Here is a 23,392-nt window from a genome sequence, read left to right as displayed (position 1 = left end):
ATGCATATTTTATATTGATTACCTGTTGCCCATATTAGGAAATAAACATGTGTTTACCTTCACTGATTATGCAATTATCTGGCCTCTTTCAGTGTGACTAATGAAGAAATAGAGTCGGCTCCTGAAACTGCAGGTATTTCACAAATCAGAAACAATAACAGAAAAATAATCTGCTTCATTTATTTACCCACCTCGTATTTAACTGGTCCAATTTGCCTTCCATTACCTGCAGTATGTTATTATATGTAAACAAGGAAAACTTTCCCCGCATGAAGCAGCAGGTTATTAATGGATTACAATGAGATTACAGGCTGTAGGCACTGATGTTTTGGCTGGTTCATTGTCCCATTAGAAGTACTCAATACTGTCATATTGAGTCTTGGGTGCTGCAGATCGGTCAGCTCGAGCATTCCTCCATCAAACGGGAGTTTTTCATAAACACGGAGGTGAACATATTCTTCATCTCCAACATAGAGCTGCAAGGAAGTACAAGAAAAGTTAAAGGAGATCCTTGTGCACATAGAAGTACTGCTGATCCTTTTAACACAGCTGTGGTAAGTCACACTAGCCAAACGACATGCTAACATGTAGAAAGGAGAATCTACACCTTCATATATATAGAGTGCACGTTGGCTCACAAACAGAACATTTGTTGAGTTCTGTTCATGGCTGAAACAGTATGAAGTGCACATGAATTTCCATTTTATTTTGCAGGTTTCTCTCAAATTTTGCAGTGATAAGTAACATTTCAGGCTAAAAAGTCTAAAAGTTTTGTATGAGCCTCTGCATAAATATAAAACCACATAAGCGCAGAGTGTAGAAGCTTCAGTGTAGCTGAAAAAAAAAATCCAGTGATCATCGCTTTAGTTTCCCCTGAGAGATCAGATTATCTACCATCAATGCTCTTATTGATGATATGTTTTTATATTGAAGAGATTTGTAAAGTTGCCACTGTGCTCACTGCTTACATTACAAACATTACCTTAATGAAGTAGTTGGTCCCAGCTACGACCTGTGTTTTGTAGCTCTGTGCAATGAAAACCTTGAAGTTTCTCTCGGCTTTCTGCTCTGCGAGAGGCTTCATCTAAATAAAAGTGACAATAGCATCAACATAAAGCACAGGCCCCGTGTGTGCATAAAGTTGTGAGTTTAAAATCTCTCTTTTCTACTCACTGCATCACAGATCTTCTGAACTTCTTCATCAGCCTCCTTTTCCTCGGTCAACCCTCCACACATCGGCATTTTGACAAATTTTTTTGGTGGTGAAAAACAAGCAAATAGTGAATAAGCGCACGCAGAGCCTGTTTTTATGGGGCTTCAGTGAGTCAGCGAGTCATGGGGAGATTAGAGGGGCGGTATTTGTAAAAGGTCATATAAAAAACACACACAGAAAGAGAGAGAGAGGGAGTCTGATTTTGTGTTTATAGGATACATCTCTTAAACTCTGTAGTTTTCTCTGGTCCCCTCCCCAATCAGACCAGGAGTCACATGTTTAGCCGCATGTTCTCCTTAAATTGCTGGCTGTCTGAGTGGTGTCCCAGAAACGATGTGGGCTTCATAGATAATTGGCAAACCTTCTGGAGGAAACCTGGTCTTGTTAGGAGAGATGGCATCCATCCCACTTTGGATGGAGCAGCTCTCATTTCTAGAAATATCGACAAATTTATTAAACCCCTCAAAACATGACTATCCAGAGTTGGGACCAGGAAGCAGAGTTGCAGTCTTACACGCCTCTCTGCAGCTTCTCTCCTCCTGCTACCCCCCCAAAAACCCATCTCCATAGAGACTGTGTCTGCTTCCAAAAAGACAAAAAACAAACTAAAAACCAGCAACAAACAACTTAAACAATCACAAAGAAAGAACAATACAGTATCCACATCTGAACCAAAGAGTAAAACAGTGAAATGTGGATTATTAAATATTAGGTCTCTCTCCTCCAAGTCTCTGTTAGTACATGACTTAATAATTGATCAACAAATTGATTTACTCTGCCTTACAGAAACCTGGTTGCAGCACGATGATTATGTTAGTTTAAATGAATCAACACCCCCGAGTCATTCTAACTACCAGAAATCTCGAAGCACAGGTCGAGGGGGCGGTGTGGCAGCAATTTTTCACACCAGTCTATTAATTAATGAAAGACCAAGACAGACTTTTAATTCATTTGAAAGCCTGATGCTTAACATTGTCCACCCCAGCTGTGAAACTCAGAAACCAGTCTTACTTGTTATCATCTATCGTCCACCTGGGCCTTACACAGAGTTTCTGTCTGATTTCTCAGACTTTATATCTAATTTAGTTCTGAGCTCAGATAAAATAATTATTGTGGGTGATTTTAACATCCATGTAGATGCTAAAAATGACAGCCTCAACATGGCATTTAATCTGTTGTTAGACTCAATTGGTTTCTCTCAAAATGTAAAAGAACCCACCCACCACTTTAATCACACTCTAGATCTTGTTTTAACATATGGCATAGAAACTGAACATTTAACAGTGTTTCCTGAAAACCCTCTCCTGTCTGATCATTTCTTGATAACATTTACATTTACAATAATTGATTACGCAGCAGTGGAGAGTGGACTTTATCAAAGTAGATGTCTTTCTGAAAGCGCTGTAACTAAGTTTAAGAATATAATCCAGCCACTGTTATCATCGTCAATGCCCTGTACCAACACAGAGCAGAGCAGCTATCTGAACGCTACCCCAACAGAGGTCGATTATCTTGTTAATAATTTCACCTCCTCACTACGTACGATTCTGGATACTGTAGCTCCAGTGAAAACTAAGGTCTCTAATCAGAAGTACCTGACCCCGTGGTATAATTCTCAAACACGTACCCTAAAGCAGATGACTCGTAATCTGGAGAGGAAATGGCGTGTCACAAATTTAGAGGATCATCATTTAGCCTGGAGAAATAGTTTGTTGCTTTATAAGAAAGCCCTCCGCAAAGCCAGAACAGCTTACTACTCATCACTGATTGAAGAAAATAAGAACAACCCCAGGTTTCTCTTCAGCACTGTAGCCAGGCTGACAAAAAGTCAGAGCTCTTTTGAGCCAACCATCCCTTTAACGTTAACTAGTGATGACTTCATGAACTTCTTCACAAATAAAATTTTTATCATTAGAGAAAAAATTACCAATAATCATCCCACAGATGTAATATTATCTACAGCTACTCTTAGTTCCATTGATGTTAAGTTAGACTCTTTTTTTCCAATCGATCTTTCTGAGTTAACCTCAATAATTACTTCCTCCAAACCATCAACGTGTCTTTTAGACCCCATTCCTACAAAACTGCTCAAAGAAGTCCTGCCATTGATTAATTCTTCGATCTTATATATGATCAACCTATCTCTAATAATCGGCTATGTACCACAGGCCTTCAAGGTGGCTGCAGTTAAACCTTTACTCAAAAAGCCATCTCTAGACCCAGCAGTCTTAGCTAATTATAGGCCAATCTCCAACCTTCCTTTCATATCAAAAATCCTTGAAAGAGTAGTTGTCAAACAGCTAACAGATCATCTGCAGAGGAATGGTTTATTTGAAGAGTTTCAGTCAGGTTTCAGAGTTCATCACAGCACAGAAACAGCTTTATTGAAGGTTACAAATGATCTTCTTATGGCCTCTGACAGTGGACTCATCTCTGTGCTTGTCCTTCTTGACCTTAGTGCAGCATTCGATACTGTTGACCATAATATTCTATTAGAGCGATTAGAACATGCTGTAGGTATTACAGGTATTGCACTGCAGTGGTTTGTATCATATCTATCTAATAGACTCCAATTTGTGCATGTAAATGGAGAGTCCTCTTCACACACTGAGGTTAATTATGGAGTTCCACAGGGTTCGGTGCTAGGACCAATTCTGTTTACATTATACATGCTTTCCCTAGGCAGCATCATTAGAAGACATAGCATACATTTTCACTGCTATGCAGATGACACCCAGCTCTATCTGTCCATGAAGCCAGATAACACACACCAATTAGTTAAACTGCAGGAATGTCTTAAAGACATAAAGACTTGGATGGCCACTAACTTTCTGCTTCTTAACTCAGATAAAACTGAGGTCATTGTACTCGGCGCTGAAAAGCTTAGAAATATGGTATCTAACCAGATTCTTACTCTGGATGGCATTACCTTGGCCTCCAGTAACACTGTGAGGAACCTTGGAGTCATTTTTGACCAGGATATGTCCTTCAACGCACATATTAAACAAATATGTAAGACTGCGTTCTTCCATTTGCGCAACATCTCTAAAATTAGAAATATCCTGTCTCAGAGTGACGCTGAAAAACTAGTTCATGCATTTATTACTTCCAGGCTAGACTACTGCAATTCATTATTATCAGGATGTCCAAAAAACTCACTGAAAAGCCTTCAGTTAATCCAAAATGCTGCAGCAAGAGTACTGACAGGGACTAGAAAGAGAGAGCATATTTCTCCTGTTTTGGCTTCCCTGCATTGGCTTCCTGTTAAATCCAGAATTGAATTCAAAATCCTGCTCCTCACATACAAGGTCTTAAATAATCAGGCCCCATCTTATCTTAATGACCTTGTAGTACCATATCACCCTATTAGAGCACTTCGCTCTCGCTCTGCAGGCCTACTTGTTGTTCCTAGAGTATTTAACAGTAGAATGGGAGGGAGAGCCTTCAGTTTTCAGGCCCCTCTTCTGTGGAACCAGCTTCCAGTTTGGATTCAGGAGACAGACACTATCTCTACTTAGAAGATTAGGCTTAAAACCTTCCTTTTTGCTAAAGCATATAGTTAGGGCTGGACCAGGTGACCCTGAATCCTCCCTTAGTTATGCTGCAATAGATGTAGGCTGCCGGGGGATTCCCATGATGCATTGAGTTTTTCCTTTCCAGTCACCTTTCTCACTCACTATGTATTAACAGACCTCTCTGTATTGAATCGTATCTGTTATTAATCTCTGTCTCTCTTCCACAGCATGTCTTTATCCTGTCTTCCTTCTCTCACCCCAACCGGTCGCAGCAGATGGCCGCCCCTCCCTGAGCCTGGTTCTGCCGGAGGTTTCTTCCTGTTAAAAGGGAGTTTTTCCTTCCCACTGTCGCCAAAGTGCTTGCTCATAGGGGGTCATATGATTGTTGGGCTTTTCTCTGTATCTATGAAGCGCCTTGAGGCGACATTTGTTGTGATTTGGCGCTATATAAATAAAATAAAATTGAATTGAATTGAATTGAATTAAACGTCTCTTAAATACAAAAATCTTTAGACAATTCCCTTTTTCCTGCATTCGCTCAAGTCTGCCGGGAAGTGAAAATACAGGATGTGAGCTGTGATTGTAATGTTTGGAGAGGGTCACACATGAATCATGGCCTAAAAAACTGCTTTCAGCTCTTCCTTTCCGGTTATCCTACGTCTGACACCTGAACCTCAGCAAACCACAGTTCCCAAAAGTAAGAGTGGAGACTGCTCTCTGTGGTTCAGACATTATTTTATTTCTATTATTTGTTGTTTAAGGCTGTAGAATTAGATTTTACCCTGTTACCTAGGTTGTTTTGTTTGTTTTTTTAACCAGGGGGTCTCTTTACCTCACATACGTTCAAGAAAACACTTCTGGAGTCGTTACAGTACACTAGGACCAGTTAGGTTCGACTACTAGCGTAGTAATGAGTGTAGCTTGTAATAAAGACCCCAGACCAGAAAATAAGTTTAAATTGCTGGCTTATTATTTTGTAAAAACAGAGAATAGACAGTTGACACGCATTACATAAAACATTCCACACCACATTTAAGGAAAACAAGATATTTCCTTTCCCTTTTTAGTTCAGTAATTTCTGTTAATTTATCCTATTTATCTCAAAACCTTTTATTTGGCTTTAAAAGGATGTTAATTTCAACCTAGGTTATTGTTTTATTTATTTTAAGGTCTAAGTTCGAGTTTATACTTTAATCTATTTGAATTAGCACTGTGTTATTTTAAATCAAGTTTAGTTCTTTAGGCCCAAGATTTAATTTAATCTTGGTCTAGTTCACCCTTAGATTTCAACCATTTATGTTGTTTTAACCCAACAAAATTATTTACATTTCCGTTGTTATGGAAGTTTCCCACTTAAATAAAGCCTGCAGACGAGCGGTGAGCGGTAGCTAACATTCTTTAATCCAAGCACACAAAGACAACATACAACCAAGCTTGTGGAGCCCCCATGGCCGCGGGACAGACGGTCAGCAGAGTCCTCACTGAGCCTAGTATGGCTCTCAGTTCTTCTTCTCCGGGAACAAAAGGCAGTACACAGCTGTTTCACACCTCAAGGTTCACACTCCCTTGCTACTTCCCAGAATCCTCGAAGAGACAAAAGACTGGTCCTCTGGAGTTCCTGTTTCCCCCCAACATCCTTACTACACCCCCTACCATTTGTCTTACAGTATGAGTGTCAGACATGTTAATACAATAAATAATGTCATTAATATCTAGGTGAAAGAAATTCCTATACAATCCCACCCTTTGATTCTAAAATCAAGAATCACATTAAAACCAGAATTTCTTTCCTGATATTCTGTATATCACATCAACATTATTGTACACTTAAAAGAGTTTCATACTGTGTATCCTCACTTCACTGTTCTCCCACCACCCTTTGTTCATTTTTTAATCTTCCCCACAATCTAAGCTCCCACATGCAAATGAAAACAACAATGACACAGAGGAAAGGTCTTCTCCAGAGTGTCAAAGTACTTTGCATGGCAAAGTGAAACAGCATTAGGTGGTCAGTCTCAGTCACAGTCATGGCTCCTGGTGTCTGTGCCATTTACAGAGTCATAATTCCAATGCTGATCTTCCTTGCGCTGTCACTTTTGGAGCTTGGCATGCTCTCTTCATCCCTCGATTTCTGTTCCAGCGCGGCTGTAGATTTAAGGCAGAGCACGTCGTACACCTTAGTTGTCTTCCTCAATGTCAACGGCGAAACTCTTTCATTTTATTTTTAAGATTTTGCTGTTCAAAATCTCCTCATGACAATCCTTTGGAAGCCCAGTGGTGCAGCCCACTGTCGTTTGGCTGCTGTCCTGCAGATGGTCCCTGCTTCCCACTGGTCTTGTTGAAGCGTTCTCTCCCAGTGTCTGTGAAGGTTCTCAGTCATCCAGGTCATCGTAGTCAAAGGAGCTTGCAAAGAAAAGCGTCTGGACTTCTTTAAGTTACTTGAAGACGTTTCACCTCTCATCCGAGAGGCTTCTTCAGTTCTAAGGTCAAATGGTGGAGAGTCCCAGATATAAACCTGGTGGGAGTGTCCCCCCAGTCATAGTTTGCATCTGCACCTCAGTCAATCCTTCCATATCCCTCATGTCACAGTTCCTGCAATTTAAAAATGAAAACTTCCCCGGAAAACCCTCTTTTTCCCTCTGTCAGCTTATCACCATTAGACATGCACAATAAAGTTGTGCATTGTCTCTTAAAAATTCTCAGGGCTTCTCCCCTGAAGTAGCTTCACTTCAGGCCCTGTCGTAAGAAAAAACATTAGCCAGTGGTGTGTCCTGCTGATTAGATCATATGATTAACCCTTTGCTGTGGAAAAAAGTGATATAGATGTTAGCGCAGCGCGTCTGTATGCACACTTTCTCACAGTGACCTCTGCACTGTAAACAATACAAGGTCATGAATAACACATCACTGGTAAATTCACAAAGACACAGAAAGTGGCATTTAAAAGGTTAAGTCAGCACGGCTCAAAAGCCCATGCAACCCAGGATGTTGCTGTCACCTTTCTGCTCCTGTAACAAAGAAACATACATACATCCACCCTTTTGTCAGGTCAAGGTGGAGGTACAATCTTGCATACTGGTGTCAACTTAGTCAAAGCTTTTGTCAGTCCAGTCAGTCCCCATTTTTATTTGCCGACAGTAGAACCTCTCGTGACGCAATATGTTTCTACTGCCAGCAATGACGTCATTTCAAAAAAAGAAAAAGAATTTAGACTGGATTACCTCGCTGAATCCTTTTTGACAGGGACTTGTTTTCTGATTGTCCCAAATAAGTGGCTTTCTCCCGAGCCCATTTTAATTTTGGAGAAGCTCACTTGCGATTGATCAACATGTTGTGTAGCGCTTTCGATTCCGATCTTGCAGGCCTGCTTGAAAAGAGAAAATTGCCAAACAAAAATCTCAGTGCACTGTTAAAAATCAAAAAATGAAGGCCTCTTTCAGAAGTTGTCTAAGCGTACTCCCTTAGAATGATAGATCAAAACAACTAATTGGCAGGTTCAAAGTGGTACCAAAAGAAAATGCATCAGCCAAGTAAATCCCCAAAACTTTCATCCACCAGTCACACACCTCACACAACAGCAATATTCTATTAGACAATGAGTTTTGTTTTCCCCATGTACCCAGATGTGTGTCATGATAAGACCTCCCTCACACATCAGAAACAAGAAACTCAATAATCTATTAGTCTCCACTCATCTGACCCTCCCGCAGCATTCTGTTCACCCCTGCAATGATTCAATCATCCTTCCCCAAAAATAATACTAGTTCACTAGTCTATGTATCACTTCTTAACCTACTAAGTGAACCGGACAAGATGATGGTAACAGAAATGCTTAAAATGCTATTTGGTCTTCATGAGCTTCATTGCATGTGTGTTTGTAGGATTAATGCATTTTTCTGTTTGTGTAATTTTGTGTACCTCTCCTCTTTGCGGTGCTCCAGACACTTTTCAATTCTCCACGCAAGGCAGTCGTTTTTTCCTTCCCAGTTTCCTAAACCCAAATTTTATTCCCACACTTCAACAGCCTTCCTCCATGTTGTCCCCTGCTCCTTCGACTGTGGTCTCATCTCATCTCCCCCCCTTGCAGCAGTCCAGTGAGAGTCAGTTGTCTTTCAGCTTTGTCCTGTGTTTTCCACTGTCTCATTTTGCCATTTTTGCGCCGAAAGTGGCAAATGTCCAACTCAAGCAGTCTTTTCAAAAGTCCATTCACACACAGTGAAGGTGCAGCTCGTTGGAAATGCACATCCATCCATCCAGTCATGATGATGCCATTTTTCTCCTTGCTGTCGCTGTCTTGCACAGCTGTTGCTGCTGGACCTTGTCTTCACTGCTCAGGATGCTGCTGTGAGCTCTCGAGATCCATCTCGTTGTTCTGGAACTGCATTTCTTGTCTTCAGGGAGAGATTTTGGAGCTTGTGTTCTCAGGGTGACAAACACATGGAAGTTAAGCTGTAAAACAATTCAGCCAAAACTTGGCTTGAGTGTTTCTAATGGTGTTAACCTATAATTTTCTTCCGACTGCTACACGTGGAAAATTGATCCATGTCTGCTCTTCACCTGCAAGTACACACTGAGACATTTTGATCATTCTTCTCATTGCTTAAAACAACACGTCTCCCCTCTCTGGTTCTGAATTCCCCTTTCTTAAAAACCCAGAGAGATTGTAGTTGTTCTACGTTGAAAAACACCAAACCCTCTTCCTATTTTTGCTTATTTTTGTCAACAATTCTGCTAAAAAATAAATTTTCGTGTGTCCACCCTAGGGGAGCTGGTGGTCTGCAGTACCACCTTCTCCCTCTAGTTGGAAACAACCGTTACACACATTTCTACACTCCTCTCTCTTTTTTTTTTTTTTTTTTCTTGTTTTTGTTCCCCATTTTCAACATTTTGTAACCCCGTTTCTCACTGTTTTTACACACACATCAACTTTTCCCACACAACCATTCTCTGCAATCTTACACACTACACATTTACTCAATTCTTACCATACAGTCACGTATTGAGTTTTGTCTCTGGCTGCCTGGTGGAACGTCCGCTGCTACTGGATCTAGATCCCATATTTACATTCAGAGCGTCCCCTGCAATGGCCTTCTTCCCTTACCGGCAGAAAAGTGCTAAAATACCGTCACTCCACACACTGTATTGTGCAGACGTGATTATCAACGGTGGACTCGAACCACCGTTCCCTGTGATGGACCGGTGTTTTTGCAATTACTCTTGCAGACGACTGCTTTTCTTTTGCACAACACCGGAACCCAACACAAGCCTGGGGACTCTAACCCCAGGATTTTCCCTCCGGAGACTCGAACTCCGGAGCAGCAAGCACTTCACCACTCGGCCAGACAAAAAACTCCTCATAACTGTATACAAAGTTAGCTACAACTCACCCATCTGCAGAAGTCCCCTCAAAATCGATGATCTCGGTGGTGACTGAAACACACGGCTCCGTGACTCCTCCATTTCCTTTGCTTCAACAGCTGGTAGGACAAAGGTACCTTTTCCCTCAGGGGTGATCAGCCCGTCCACGGAACCGTTGTTCAGCGACCACACGGACCACCCTGCTCACAGCGCCATTTTGTTGTGGAAGTTTCCCACTTAAATAAAGCCTGCAGACGAGCGGTGAGCGGTAGCTAACATTCTTTAATCCAAGCACACAAAGACAACATACAACCAAGCTTGTGGAGCCCCCATGGCCGCGGGACAGACGGTCAGCAGAGTCCTCACTGAGCCTAGCATGGCTCTCAGTTAAATACCTTCTCCGGGAACAAAAGGCAGTACGCAGCTGTTTCACACCTCAAGGTTCACACTCCCTTGCTACTTCCCAGAAGCCGTGGCACGGAACGGCAGCTGACCCGGGGGGAGTATCCTGAGCTGGAATCGCCACACCTGTGCTTGATCACTTTGCCGGCTGCTACTAATCCGAAGCAGACCTATTTAACGGCGCGGTCGGGTCACAACCAACGCTGGAACGTTGAGCTAAACTGGGTAGCGTAGTCGCGATTAGCGTACCTAGTTTGTGAAGGAGAGAGAACGTTTAAGTTACCGTGCGTGTGTTTTTCTCATCTGCCTCCAGGATCAAGGGATCGGAGGAGGAGCGGGCACAAGAAGAAGTCGTTTTGGATAATCACTGCACTGTCACCGCGGGGAGAAGTCACCGTATCACTGCACTGCCCTTTTGGATTACAGACTCGAACTGTTGCCTTATTTTTTTTCACTGTGAATAAATTCACTGTCACTCTGCAAGAAGTCTCGCACCGGAGTCCTTTAACCCAATTCACCATGACAGTCTCACTATTTTACAGCTCTTTTTAAAGCATAATGTTTATTTCAAACGTATTATCTGCTTCACTATGGACAAAAGTAGATGTTTTATTTGTTTCTTTGAAACTGCGCTGGTTATCCTTGCTATTCTGATGGCAACTCTGAAGTGAGTCACATAAGTGGTGAATTGTGAGTCAGTTCAATTCCCCAACCAATCACATACTTTAAAAATAGCCCCTATGACCACAGAATGTATCTTACAATTACACACACACACACACAAAAAAAACTGCTTTATTTATTTACCCACCTCGTATTTAACTGATCTAGTTTGTCTTATTTCCATTATCTACAGTATGTTATTATATGGAAACAAGGAAAGCTTTCCCCTCATGAAGAGGCAGGTTATTAATGAATTACAATGAGACTACTGTGGGCACTGATGCTTTGGCTGGTTCGTTCTCCCATTAGAAGTATGCAATAGTGTCATGTTGACTCTTGGGGTGCTGCAGTCTGGTCAGCTGGAGCGTTCTTCCATAAGCCGGGAGTTTCTTGTAAACACGAAGGTGAACATATTCGCCTCCTCCTGCTGTGATTGCAGCCATTCCCCAACTCTCTGTGAATGGTACTCATGGCCATTGATCAGTGATCTTTGATCAGTGGGTTTTGGTCAGTGGTTGTTGATCAATGGTCATGAGAATTTGCATAATTATGATTAAGGAACTGACCTCACAGCCCATTGTTACTTCAGTGGGCTGGTTTCAGTCATTATGCAAATGTACTGTTTATAAGATTTGGGGAAAACTGCAGTCAGCTGAGACTGAAGAAGTCACTTGGATGAGTGACGAAACGTTTCTCCCAGAAAACGCTACGTCCAGATGAACAGAATCAACTTTTGGAGATTTATTTTCCTGGATGATTAAGAATGCATCAAGACAAATGACAGTACTTTTTTTTCAGAAATTATTGTACAAGAAAAGTTTTTTTTTAAAAAATGGAGTCAAATGGTTGTCTGAGTTTGAAATCATTTGTTGACCTTAGACGTCCTTTTTACATGTATTGAATTCAAATGTTTACTATGCACTGTCTTCATCAGGAATCGGTTCAACAACTGCTGGGTTGATGGATTACTGTGACATTTTGGACGAGTCTTCATCAGTCCATCCCTCAGGATGAGATCTACAAGCTTTGATCATTCTTTAACTTTTCATACAGTGTCAAAAATCTGTCTGTCCAAAAATTTGATTTGGTACCAAGCACCAGCAAAAAGAACGACACTTCCATCAGCCTCAAGTGTACCTTATAAGAAATCGCCAATCCTCCAAACTAAGTCGTCGTTGTTAAACGTGATCTGTTGTACTTGCATAACAACAGGAGCTGTATTCACTACGTACGTTGGTATTTTACTTTTTAGTGCTTCTGCCTTGATCTGATCATTTTCTCTGATTATCAGAGATGTAAAGATCTCTCAACAAGGAAAGGACTAAAACTTCTATTTCACGGAGAACGTGTGACTGATCCTGGTGTCATGGATGACACGTTCTATCACTGTTTCCCAACTGAATAAACAGAAGCACTGCAGCGGTCTGTCTCAGCCTCCTGTCAGCAGAGTGATCACACAAGCTCCAGCAGTCCAGTACTTGCAGTTTGTTTCATTTCCACTGGAGGGCCCCACCTGATCACAAACGGGTATTAATGGTATTAATTGTTGTTGGTTTAATAAAAGCTGAGTCTTCCTCCTCCTAAAACACTTGAGTAGATTTTTTTTTCTAAAATTTCCAACATCAGAAATAAAGCAAGCAAATATATTTACTCCTGTGAGCTGTGTTTTCAAACATTTTTAGGCTGATGCAGATATTTCTTGAAACCCTTCTTACTTTTATGAACATAAATTCTCAAATTTTCTTTGAACAAACCACACAGATGATGAACACAGCCAGTTAAAAATAAAAGCATTGTGCTGTATGTTAAAAGACTTGCAGAGAAGTCATAAACATTTGCTGAAGGTACTGGGATTGTCATTCCACGAACAAGAATATAATCAATCAAAATCAAACTTGCAGTAAATTATTGTTACCCTCCTTTACATGCTCTCACACTCTGTCTCACAGATGTATTCAAGTCCTGTAACTGCAGAACAACTGAAGTCATTTCTGGTGAATTTCCATGTGTAAGGAAGTTGTGGGAGAGCAGTACTTTCACACTTTCAAAGAACAAAAGAGCGTGATGAAACTTTCCAGTGAAACATTGGAAACAACACCCTTATCATTTGTTCTCTCAGATAAAACAGTGCATGGAAAACGCTGCAAACCGCAATGCTTCGATGTATTTTATATCACCTGTGTAAGCAGATGGAAAATGTTTACGAGTGTATAAAGAAACTGAATAAATAAATGCATCCAGGACAATTTGATAACTAGAGCAGACTTCAGGAGGAGCCCATCTCCATTATTCCTGCTCACCTTACTCAGCAGCGTCCAATCATCCAATATAGACACTAACATCAAAGCAGTCCAACAGAGCGCTACAGGGCACTGTAATCCTCATGTATATACTCTCTATATAGTAACTACTTATTTTTTGCATGTTTTTTTTCAACATCTTTGCACTCTGCAACATTGCACCATAAATAAAAATATGCTACATGTGCTGTTTTTGTCTGTGTCATGTTGCTGCTGTCAGTATTGTCTACATACAGTTCGATTTGTCGGTTCAGCTTTTTTCAGTGAGATCCAGCACAATCACCTGCCGCTGTGATTATTTTGTCTCATTATAATTTTTCTCCGTGTCATGTTTATGCTTCTGTAATGAGAGGCATGGGCGTCTTCTCTTTTTCAGATTATTCATGACCTAATATGAAAATATAAACTTTGAAGAATCAATGTTTTTGATGTAAAATCCACCAAGAGTTTTTCTGCACTTTTCAGGTTTAATTAAATATCAACTTTTTCTCCCACCAATGACATTTACTTCATGTCAATAAAACCATGAATTCACGTTGTCTATGAGAAATACGACTTCATGACTCAAGGAATCAACAATTGAATGAGGTCCAGATGAAGGTAACTGGGTCCACCAACATGAACCTGGAGTCAAGAGAGATGAAATGCTTGTAGTGTGTTGAAGGCCGAGGATGTTCAGGAATTTGAAGAGCTGCCTAGACCAATGAGTAGACTTCCCAAAATGGAAACAGCACTCAGTGTGGTTTGAGAAAACAGTCAAGTTGTTAAGAACTATGACTGAGAAGAATCCGCCTGTGTACAGCAGCAGGCTGCCTTCCTAGAATTTGGATATCCCCCGTGCACTTGTCTCTGCATTATGTGCAGCTCTCTTGGAAAATTAAAACCACAGCAGCTTTTTATAGTATTTTTCATTCACTATCAGCTTACACCAAACGTCTATTCTGAAGAAGATTATTCAAAACATGCAACACAGTCACCAATCCCAGCAAATTCATCCCTAAGTCAGACTGTACAATACAGAAAACAAAAGAGCTACATCTCAGACTCTACAGGCTTCAGTTAGCATGTTAAATGTGAAAGTTCAGTTAGAAAAAGACTGAACAAAAACGGCCTGAGTTGAGCAATTAACCAAAGTGACAAACATTGCTCTAAATAATACTCCCCTAATCCAAGTAGTCACCCAAACCTGGACGTGGATTTAGAGGCCTGAGTTTAAATTAAAATTAATTGTCTTTTACATGTTGGTACAATGTTTAGGATGAGATGCAGATATGACACTCATGGACCCTGAAAATTATGAAGGTCTAAATATGTGTCAAAGGGACTCACTGAACATCAGTGGATTTCTATGGGGCAAACATACTTAAAGCAGCCACTGTGACCATTGCTGCAGAGCAGAATGAATGATACTGATGGGGACTGTGAGGGTTTGTAGTTAAATTCCTGCTCTTACAGGATCAGTGAGTGTCTGTTTAAAGATTATTAACATACTTTTACATCACTATGGAACACCAGCATTTCTGCAGAGGACAGAACCACCTGCCCTAATCTACCATGATGCTCTGTGCTCTGTTGTCATGGCAATATGAAGTCAAATAAATACAAATGTAGAAAAATGTACATTTAAAAGAGGACAAGAAGACAGGCAACTGGAAGAGCTTTTGAAGCAGGAAAACTTTTTGTGGATTTCTCTTAATTTAACTGGATATTTTGCAAATACAAGTCAAGGAGGAAACAAGGAGGCAGGTTGGATTATATTTGAGGACAGGACGCATGAAGGAGAAGCATGAGGAGAGAGAAAACAGCAGAGCGATGGTGGAGAGCTAATCGTGGATCAAGTCAAAGAAGCAAGCATCAAAACTGTGAGTAAACATAACACACAAAGAGTTAAAAATTACTGTGCTGATTAAGGAAACATTACATTTGGTTAGTTTGGGGTCTGGAGCTTCAGGTTTGTGGGTTCAGTTGGTCACAAAATTGAGGAAAGACATGTTTCTTTTGAAAGGTTGTTGGAGGATTCTTACTGTAAGAAATATCTGGGTGTGCATCTGCTTTGATTTAAAAAACAACAAAAGTTGAATTTTATTTATTCACATTGGAAAGGGAAAATTGGAGGATCAGAACAATAACGTGGCCAAATTTATTGTTTCCTTAATCAGAACAATAATTTTGATCTGAACTAGAAATGTTGAAATGGGTTATTTTCTTTCTTCTCTACTGATCACTGTGTCACACGTTGAGTTACTTGTCAGTTTACATTAATGTTAATGGTAATTTTAAAAAATGCAGTTTGTTCGTAATTTTGTAGAAAAAGGCTCTGCACCTGTGAAAAACAAATCCACACCCCCAAAATCACTGTAGATCAGAGTAGCTAAGCCCTGGTTAACTGCAATTAACAGGAGATGAAAAATATTGGAATGATTGAAAGAAACAAAGATTGCTTTAGGGTTTGAAGATTTGACTTTCTTATTGAAAGAGACGAAAACAAATCTATGTGTCACACTGAGAAATAAACTGAAAGCTTAAAAGATCTGTTGTTATACAAATGTGCAAACTTGTTTTAATGACATTAGAAAGAAAAATCAGAGGTTTAAAAAGGTAATAAATAAAATTGATTTTTATATTACTTGAAAAAATGATGTTGGTAAGCACGGTTGTATTTTGAAAAATGCTGGGTCACCAGTAGGCTGAGATTTAATGTGATAAACTGAGGATAGGTAATATAATCTACACACTCGCTATTATTGTTGTATCCATACACCAGGTAATATTTAATCAAACATCAATCATAATTGGTGATCAATGCAAGTTTTAAGCAATAATATTTATTTGTATTCAAAACTAATTTACAAAATATGAAAATAATCTTGTTTTTTTTAAGAAAAAGAGACGTTTCTAACTGACTTCAAACTTTTGAGCTGTAGAGGAGATTGATGAGCACGCAATAAAGTGAACTTGTTAGGGAGAGTTTGCAGTCAACTCAATTTATGATGATAGACACAGCTAAAAAATGAGCGTTTTTTAGACACTGATGTGTGAACTGATCACATGTTTATAAACCAGGTGAAAATTGACTTCAAACTTTTGAGCTGTAGTGTAGATTGCAATGATAGCGTATAGTTATCTATTGCAGAAGAATATATAAAAGTATGAGGACAGAGAGACACTGTTAAAAAGTTATGAGCTGTCTTGATGCAGAGAAAGTGGAGTTTGTCATCCTTGAATGATGGGATTCAAGGATTGAATGATGCTCTGCCTCTGTGCTCAAGTTCAGACATAGGCTTTAAGCAACCATGAGCCACTGATACGCGTGATAGATTAATCAGCATGTATCAAGTGGGCTTGTTAAACAGCTCTGATAGGAGAAAGTCAATGAGCACGCAATAAAGTGGACTTGTTAGGGCCAGTTTACCATCAGCCTTGCTAAAGTTGAACTTCATTTGTATTTAAAGACAAACTTTAAAGAAAATTCTTATTTGAAACTGGTGATAAAATCCAGGTCAGATACAGTTACATACAAACATACACACTGCTGCTCAAAGGTCAGAGGTCAGTTAGAAAAGTCCCTGATTTTAATAGAAAATTGGCTTTAATGTAATATCACATGAAGGTTATCAGTAATGTTTTCACAGCTTTAATCAAATCATTCATCATCCATAAGTTGTGATGGAAAAATGTCTGCAAGCGTGCAGGAGCCCATTTTTAGAGACAATCACTCCTGTGTTATAATGTTCATTGAAGTTTATCAGGTGAGATGACCAATAGATGATAAGAAATATACTCTTACTAATTATTAGAGTTGAAAAGTACTTTGCTAAGCAAAATTAAATGAGGTTAGGCTGCAACTTGAAACGTTTACATAAAAGGTTCAGTTGGTGATGCATGAAAGAAAAATAATTTTCTTCTACAAATCTATTGGAAAATTCTGATTGTAAGAAATGAAAAATATTCAAAGAGTGAAACTGTTGGAAAAGTGAAGGTTTTGTGCAGCTGGGTGTTGCAGCCCCTTTAGAGGAAAATGTACACTTGGTTTAATGAGGTTAAAAACAGAAACTGGGATGATCCAGACACATTTATTGTTTCTTTAATCCCCACAATAGTTTGAGTTTGTGCTAAAATGTCTTAAAAAGCTGTTTTGAGTGATAAGTTAGGCTTTTAATGTGTTAAACTTGCATTAGATAAGACAATGTACCACTGAACACAGGAGGGATTATTGCTGAAGATGGGTCTCTGAACACCTCTGTAGATATTCTATTAAAAATCATTCATGATTTGTGATCAGTGTTAATATTAAGCATCTATATGATTATTTACGCTTTTGATTAATTGCTGTGATTCAATCTGAAACCAAATTTGAGTTTATTCAGAAAACAAGACATTTCTAATTCACCTCAGACCTTTGAGCTGTGGTCTACATTGTAATTATTGATTAGAGCAGATGATATGAGACCATCAGGAGAGACTGTTAAAAAGTTATGAGCTGTCTTGATGCAGAGAAAGTGGAGTTTGTCATCCTTGAATGATGGGATTCAAGGATTGAATGATGCTCTGCCTCTGTGCTCAAGTTCAGACATAGGCTTTAAGCAACCATGAGCCACTGATACGCGTGATAGATTAATCAGCATGTATCAAGTGGGCTTGTTAAACAGCTCTGATAGGAGAAAGTCAATGAGCACGCAATAAAGTGGACTTGTTAGGGCCAGTTTACCATCAGCCTTGTTAAAGTTGAACTTTTTTTGTATTTAAAGACAGACTTTAAAGAAAATTCGTATTTGAAACTGGTGATAAAATCCAGGTCAGATACAAACATACAGTACACACTGCTGCTCAAAGGTCAGAGGTCAGGTACAAAAGTTCCTGATTTTAATAGAAAATTGGCTTTAATGTAATATCACATGAAGGTTATCAGTAATGTTTTCACAGCTTTAATCAAATCATTCATCATCCATAAGTTGTGATGGAAAAATGTCTGCAAGCGTGCAGGAGCCCATTTTTACAGACAATCACTCCTGTGTTATAATGTTCATTGAAGTTTATCAGGTGAGATGACCAATAGATGATAAGAAATATACTCTTACTAATTATTAGAGTTGAAAAGTACTTTGCTAAGCAAAATTAAATGAGGTTAGGCTGCAACTTGAAACGTTTACATAAAAGGTTCAGTTGGTGATGCATGAAAGAAAAATAATTTTCTTCTACAAATCTATTGGAAAATTCTGATTGTAAGAAATGAAAAATATTCAAAGAGTGAAACTGTTAAAAAAAGTGAAGGTTTTGTGCAGCTGGGTGTTGCAGCCCCTTTAGAGGAAAATGTAAACTTGGTTTAATGAGGTTAAAAACAGAAACTGGGATGATCCAGACACATTTATTCTTTCTTTAATCCCCACAATAGTTTGAGTTTGTGCTAAAATGTCTTAAAATCTGTTTTGAGTGATAAGTTAGGCTTTTAATGTGTTAAACTTGCATTAGATAAGACAATGTACCACTGAACACAGGAGGGATTATTGCTGAAAATGGGTCTCTGAACACCTCTGTAGATATTCTATTAAAAATCATTCATGATTTGTGATCAGTGTTAATATTAAGCATTTATATGATTATTTTGATTGATTGCTGTTATTCAATCTGAAACCAAATTTGAGTCTATTCAGAAAACAAGACATTTCTAATTCACCTCAGACCTTTGAGCTGTGGTCTACATTGTAATTATTGATTAGAGCAGATGATATGAGACCATCAGGAGAGACTGTTAAAAAGTTATGAGCTGTCTTGATGCAGAGAAAGTGGAGTTTGTCATCCTTGAATGATGGGATTCAAGGATTGAATGATGCTCTGCCTCTGTGCTCAAGTTCAGACATAGGCTTTAAGCAACCATGAGCCACTGATACGCGTGATAGATTAATCAGCATGTATCAAGTGGGCTTGTTAAACAGCTCTGATAGGAGAAAGTCAATGAGCACGCAATAAAGTGGACTTGTTAGGGCCAGTTTACCATCAGCCTTGCTAAAGTTGAACTTCATTAATATTTAAAGACACACTTTAAAGAAAATTCTTATTTGAAACTGGTGATAAAATCCAGGTCAGATACAGTTACATACAAACATACACACTGCTGCTCAAAGGTCAGAGGTCAGTTAGAAAAGTCCCTGATTTTAATAAAAAATTGGCTTTAATGTAATATCACATGAAGGTTATCAGTAATGTTTTCACAGCTTTAATCAAATCATTCATCATCCATAAATTGTGATGGAAAAATGTCTGCAAGCGTGCAGGAGCCCATTTTTAGAGACAATCACTCCTGTGTTATAATGTTCATTGAAGTTTATCAGGTGAGATGACCAATAGATGATAAGAAATATACTCTTACTAATTATTAGAGTTGAAAAGTACTTTGCTAAGCAAAATTAAATGAGGTTGGGCTGCAACTTGAAACGTTTACATAAAAGGTTCAGTTGGTGATGCATGAAAGAAAAATAATTTTCTTCTACAAATATACTGGAAAATTCTGATTGTAAGAAATGAAAAATATTCAAAGAGTGAAACTGTTGGAAAAGTGAAGGTTTTGTGCAGCTGGGTGTTGCAGCCCCTTTAGAGGAAAATGTAAAATTGGTTTAATGAGGTTAAAAACAGAAACTGGGATGATCCAGACACATTTATTGTTTCTTTAATCCCCACAATAGTTTGAGTTTGTGCTAAAATGTCTTAAAATCTGTTTTGAGTGATAAGTTAGGCTTTTAATGTGTTAAACTTGCATTAGATAAGACAATGTACCACTGAACACAGGAGGGATTATTGCTGAAAATGGGTCTCTGAACACCTCTGTAGATATTCTATTAAAAATCATTCATGATTTGTGATCAGTGTTAATATTAAGCATTTATATGATTATTTTGATTGATTGCTGTTATTCAATCTGAAACCAAATTTGAGTCTATTCAGAAAACAAGACATTTCTAATTCACCTCAGACCTTTGAGCTGTGGTCTACATTGTAATTATTGATTAGAGCAGATGATATGAGACCATCAGGAGAGACTGTTAAAAAGTTATGAGCTGTCTTGATGCAGAGAAAGTGGAGTTTGTCATCCTTGAATGATGGGATTCAAGGATTGAATGATGCTCTGCCTCTGTGCTCAAGTTCAGACATAGGCTTTAAGCAACCATGAGCCACTGATACGCGTGATAGATTAATCAGCATGTATCAAGTGGGCTTGTTAAACAGCTCTGATAGGAGAAAGTCAATGAGCACGCAATAAAGTGGACTTGTTAGGGCCAGTTTACCATCAGCCTTGCTAAAGTTGAACTTCATTAATATTTAAAGACACACTTTAAAGAAAATTCTTATTTGAAACTGGTGATAAAATCCAGGTCAGATACAGTTACATACAAACATACACACTGCTGCTCAAAGGTCAGAGGTCAGTTAGAAAAGTCCCTGATTTTAATAAAAAATTGGCTTTAATGTAATATCACATGAAGGTTATCAGTAATGTTTTCACAGCTTTAATCAAATCATTCATCATCCATAAATTGTGATGGAAAAATGTCTGCAAGCGTGCAGGAGCCCATTTTTAGAGACAATCACTCCTGTGTTATAATGTTCATTGAAGTTTATCAGGTGAGATGACCAATAGATGATAAGAAATATACTCTTACTAATTATTAGAGTTGAAAAGTACTTTGCTAAGCAAAATTAAATGAGGTTAGGCTGCAACTTGAAACGTTTACATAAAAGGTTCAGTCGGTGATGCATGAAAGAAAAATAATTTTCTTCTACAAATCTACTGGAAAATTCTGATTGTAAGAAATGAAAAATATTCAAAGAGTGAAACTGTTGGAAAAGTGAAGGTTTTGTGCAGCTGGGTGTTGCAGCCCCTTTAGAGGAAAATGTAAACTTGGTTTAATGAGGTTAAAAACAGAAACTGGGATGATCCAGACACATTTATTGTTTCTTTAATCCCCACAATAGTTTGAGTTTGTGCTAAAATGTCTTAACATCTGTTTTGAGTGATAAGTTAGGCTTTTAATGTGTTAAACTTGCATTAGATAAGACAATGTACCACTGAACACAGGAGGGATTATTGCTGAAAATGGGTCTCTGAACACCTCTGTAGATATTCTATTAAAAATCATTCATGATTTGTGATCAGTGTTAATATTAAGCATTTATATGATTATTTTGATTGATTGCTGTTATTCAATCTGAAACCAAATTTGAGTCTATTCAGAAAACAAGACATTTCTAATTCACCTCAGACCTTTGAGCTGTGGTCTACATTGTAATTATTGATTAGAGCAGATGATATGAGACCATCAGGAGAGACTGTTAAAAAGTTATGAGCTGTCTTGATGCAGAGAAAGTGGAGTTTGTCATCCTTGAATGATGGGATTCAAGGATTGAATGATGCTCTGCCTCTGTGCTCAAGTTCAGACATAGGCTTTAAGCAACCATGAGCCACTGATACGCGTGATAGATTAATCAGCATGTATCAAGTGGGCTTGTTAAACAGCTCTGATAGGAGAAAGTCAATGAGCACGCAATAAAGTGGACTTGTTAGGGCCAGTTTACCATCAGCCTTGCTAAAGTTGAACTTCATTTGTATTTAAAGACACACTTTAAAGAAAATTCTTATTTGAAACTGGTGATAAAATCCAGGTCAGATACAGTTACATACAAACATACACACTGCTGCTCAAAGGTCAGAGGTCAGTTAGAAAAGTCCCTGATTTTAATAAAAAATTGGCTTTAATGTAATATCACATGAAGGTTATCAGTAATGTTTTCACAGCTTTAATCAAATCATTCATCATCCATAAATTGTGATGGAAAAATGTCTGCAAGCGTGCAGGAGCCCATTTTTAGAGACAATCACTCCTGTGTTATAATGTTCATTGAAGTTTATCAGGTGAGATGACCAATAGATGATAAGAAATATACTCTTACTAATTATTAGAGTTGAAAAGTACTTTGCTAAGCAAAATTAAATGAGGTTAGGCTGCAACTTGAAACGTTTACATAAAAGGTTCAGTTGTTGATGCATGAAAGAAAAATAATTTTCTTCTACAAATCTATTGGAAAATTCTGATTGTAAGAAATGAAAAATATTCAAAGAGTGAAACTGTTGGAAAAGTGAAGGTTTTGTGCACGTTGGTGTTGCAGCCCCTTTAGAGGAAAATGTAAACTTGGTTTAACGAGGTTAAAAACAGAAACTGGGATGATCCAGACACATTTATTGTTTCTTTAATCCCCACAATAGTTTGAGTTTGTGCTAAAATGTCTTAAAAAGCTGTTTTGAGTGATAAGTTAGGCTTTTAATGTGTTAAACTTGCATTAGATAAGACAATGTACCACTGAACACAGGAGGGATTATTGCTGAAGATGGGTCTCTGAACACCTCTGTAGATATTCTATTAAAAATCATTCATGATTTGTGATCAGTGTTAATATTAAGCATCTATATGATTATTTACGCTTTTGATTAATTGCTGTGATTCAATCTGAAACCAAATTTGAGTCTATTCAGAAAACAAGACATTTCTAATTCACCTCAGACCTTTGAGCTGTGGTCTACATTGTAATTATTGATTAGAGCAGATGATATGAGACCATCAGGAGAGACTGTTAAAAAGTTATGAGCTGTCTTGATGCAGAGAAAGTGGAGTTTGTCATCCTTGAATGATGGGATTCAAGGATTGAATGATGCTCTGCCTCTGTGCTCAAGTTCAGACATAGGCTTTAAGCAACCATGAGCCACTGATACGCGTGATAGATTAATCAGCATGTATCAAGTGGGCTTGTTAAACAGCTCTGATAGGAGAAAGTCAATGAGCACGCAATAAAGTGGACTTGTTAGGGCCAGTTTACCATCAGCCTTGCTAAAGTTGAACTTCATTTGTATTTAAAGACACACTTTAAAGAAAATTCTTATTTGAAACTGATGA

At 38.6% G+C, this 23,392-nt stretch overlaps 1 protein-coding gene and 1 pseudogene across 2 annotated transcripts in view; both read right to left on the bottom strand.

The window, feature by feature from the left end:
* Positions 1-296: 296 nt before the first annotated feature.
* On the bottom strand, positions 297-1,357 carry LOC146511420 (cystatin-B-like; annotated as a pseudogene). The gene is made up of 3 exons (XR_014876168.1): positions 1,174-1,357; positions 983-1,084; positions 297-476 (listed from the first exon to the last, which is right to left on the bottom strand). The product of XR_014876168.1 is annotated as a cystatin-B-like (transcript).
* Positions 1,358-11,282: 9,925 nt separating this feature from the next.
* The window catches only part of LOC146511418 (cystatin-B-like), a 30,172-nt gene continuing 18,062 nt past the window's right edge, over positions 11,283-23,392 (bottom strand). Inside the window, exon 4 of the transcript XR_014876125.1 lies at positions 11,283-11,299. The gene's annotated coding sequence lies outside the window, so the exon portion shown is untranslated. The remainder of the gene's footprint in view (positions 11,300-23,392) is intronic.

This window comes from Neolamprologus multifasciatus, chromosome 9, assembly GCF_963576455.1.
Source record: "Neolamprologus multifasciatus chromosome 9, fNeoMul1.2, whole genome shotgun sequence".
NCBI lineage: Eukaryota > Metazoa > Chordata > Actinopteri > Cichliformes > Cichlidae > Neolamprologus > Neolamprologus multifasciatus.
This window is presented reverse-complemented; position numbering and strand designations above follow the sequence as displayed.